The following is a 3,322-nucleotide window of genomic DNA, read 5'->3' as shown; positions in this document are numbered from 1 at the left end:
GCTAGATATACATAAAATATTCATGTTCAGGGCCGGAAGATTTCTGTCGAAGTTGGAAGTTTAGTATTTCTTCCATAAGATTACCATTACAATAACACATGCTTGTATCGATCTATTTTTGTACGAACCCTAATATTCAGTCGTAATGAATGTCCTTCTAATTATACGTACATAATACTAAGGTACTTATACACATAAAAGTCATAAATCCATACCTATATACAAACACATACGACAGTTTAAGGACACTATGATACGAATATCCCGTTAATACAATCGCAATGATAAGTCCACAGCCCCGTCCATACCAAAGGATATTTAAAAAATAACTTCGCCTGATACGAATATGGCTGAGAAATATTGACAATGGGCAGTGCTGAGTTAGATGTACCTGGTAATAATAACAAATACAAATCGAAATCATACACTTTATTTGCTGCATGACACGGATTTCAAGTACAATATGTTGCAAAGTAGTGCAGTGATGACAGCTCAAAGTTATCCGTTATAAACTGGATTTCAAGGTACATAGGTATTTCAGTGAATTGTATTTGAATCATAGCTAGCCATATTTGCTTTTTCAATAAAAATATTACGCACCAATAAATCGGCATTATAACGTTAGTGGGATGTATTACGTTAGTGGAGTATACAACGTTAATTCGGTATATAACGTTATAGGGGTATATAACGTTAATGGGGTATAAATCGTACAGTTAAATCTTCATTATAGTTGCAATAAAATGTCCAGTTATTGCAAATAACAAAATCAACTACATGCCACGATCTTTCAAAGACACGATCTTTCCATGTTGAATTCCATTCATTTTAGCCGTAGGATTACTTCAACTAATCAAGCCCTCCTGAAATAAAGATGAGAGGAATGTTTGATTATTATTCTGAATTAATTCTTACAAATGAGATTTAACTTTCTATGTTTATAAATTTAGATGGCATTTATGCTCAGATAACAGAAAGAATTATCAAACGAGAAGATTGCTGTAGTTGATGAAACAAATTAAATAGACGTTTTATTTGCATGTTATTTATGATTGCTATGATTGCTATGAGGCTTCAGTATATATATATATATATATATATATATATATATATATATATATATATATATATATATATATATATATATAGAATAATCCCGCCGAGTCACTAGCTCAACTGTTGTCCCCAGAACGTTTGAATTTCCAATCTTGGTAGCAAAAATGCGAAAGAATATTTTTCTCATTCATCATACGCTACATTTATTTAATATCCATCATCCGTAGCAGGAGACAGAAATTGTATCTTTTAGATCAGTAATTTCATCTGAAACGATCCAAGGTTAGGCTAATTTTGGTTATTGCATACCGCCTCCACGTACACGACTGACACATTAGTGCTACATTATTATCCTGGATACCACAAAGAATAAGACGTACTCGAAGTCCACTGGAGAGCGCAGCAGTCAGACATTATTTCAAATGCATGTTTATGACGGGAAAACATGGCATATTTAGTCCAGTCTCCAGTTATATATGAACATTGGATATTGAGATATTGGGATTGTAGGGCTATCAAAATTGGAAAAGTTACCTGCAGCGTCTGGATGATCATCATCTCAATGCACGTGTACAGGGGTGTGTCTGTGTGTGTGTGTGTGTGTGTGTGTTGGACAGACAAAGACCCAATTTTATAGGATACATTGAAACATTTAACACATAATCTGGTTTCATCTGTAAAAATGCAATAAGATATTCCAATAGTTCATATAAACCTTGCAATGCCATGATCTGTATGGTGAAGCACCCGAATTCTCAAAGGAATCACGACTAAGTTGTCTAACATGGATTCTCTACAAATCTGTGCCAGTAGCATTAACGTTTATCACTTGTTAAGTCGATATCGATACTTTGGACTACAGAATATCTATTATGTTACTAGTCTTTAATTCAGCTCAATTAACATCATATTTATATATGATAAATTAAATATTTTCTAAACGACACCCACTTAACAATAATCGGGTAAAATAGCATATTTCTCTCTTTGTGTCTCTCTCCACACCTCCTATTTTCTGATTATGTTTAATTTTACTTCCTAAATATTATTCAGTTATGCAAAATAATTTCACAATTATAATCGTACTATTTTATATTCAATAGTATTTGTTTAGGATTTCAACTACTCTGCTCCTTGTTGGCATCGTGATCGAAAACAAATGGTTCATTTATATGTACATGGACATTGTAATACGTAAATAAATTCTAAGAAACAGTAACAGTCTGTAGGAGATAATAACGGGTATAATGATTTGCCTCTGGAGATAATGAACGTTTACTACATGTGAAGGCATGACTAATTAAAACCTACATTCACAAAAAGACCGCGAGTATTGGGATAGCCCGTCCCCCTCCCCCTCCGCCCCCCGTTAAATATGTACTAGTTACCGTCCGCAAAGGAAATTCCAGTCTACCCGAGAGTTTTGACGCCTCCTTTCTTGCAATCTTTTTCAACAGGATAACCTAATATAAAATAGAAAATGGTTTCACAACAGTTGTTGAGGCGTTTAGAGAGGATGGTAATGTTAGTATATAGTAACTGAACATAGATAAATAATTAAGAAGAAATTATTCATATGCAACCTTTCTTGCTCTTATTACAATCATCAGCAAAACAATAACAAATTATAAAAAACTTATTAATATAAACCTTATGATAATATTAATCTTCATCATCCTTAACATCTTTATTCTCTTTCTAATGTTCATCAACATCATTTATATTATAATAAAACCGTAACAATATTAGCTGAAATACAAATAATCAATAATCTAACACCCTACTCTTATTCATTATATTAATTTTCGTCGTCGTCATCATGATCATCATCATCACTTATATTATCAGGAATATTTTCACCCCATCAATACTGTACTCGTTACCTATCGCAGCTGGAGGTACATTGCCGTGAGCAACCGTCTGTGCAACTGCAGATAACATGCGCTTTTTATCGTCATCTTCGTCATTACTTTGTTGAAGAGAATGAACTGAAATTAAAAAGAGACCACATTCAATTTATTATGCGTTAAGTCAAACATTGATAACAGTGGATGAGAAATTTTGTATTAAACTATTCCCATATGCTTGCTGGCAAATGGTGATGTTGTTTGTGTTGACAGATTACGTGCCTCTTTGAGAAATGAGGAAACATGTATGACACATGTATCTTATCCTCAAAGCTTTGCAACTTGTTGCAGTGCTATGTACAGGTTTGTTTATTGCACAAAGTCCATAACCTTACAGGCAGTATCAAAGCATATGTCAT

The 3,322-nt window shown here is 33.3% G+C and overlaps 1 long non-coding RNA gene across 1 annotated transcript; it reads right to left on the bottom strand.

Moving 5' to 3' along the window:
• Positions 1-414: 414 nt before the first annotated feature.
• Positions 415-3,047, bottom strand: LOC149805682 (uncharacterized). The gene is made up of 3 exons (XR_016414968.1): positions 2,940-3,047; positions 2,445-2,519; positions 415-863 (listed from the first exon to the last, which is right to left on the bottom strand). It is a non-coding gene; the product is annotated as an uncharacterized LOC149805682 (long non-coding RNA).
• Positions 3,048-3,322: the final 275 nt, after the last annotated feature.

This window comes from Sinohyriopsis cumingii, chromosome 2 (assembly GCF_028554795.1).
Source record: "Sinohyriopsis cumingii isolate HCF-2022 chromosome 2, ASM2855479v2, whole genome shotgun sequence".
NCBI classification, from domain to species: Eukaryota; Metazoa; Mollusca; class Bivalvia; order Unionida; family Unionidae; genus Sinohyriopsis; species Sinohyriopsis cumingii.
The sequence above is the reverse complement of the archived record's forward strand: the minus strand, read 5'-3'. Positions and strand labels throughout refer to the sequence as shown.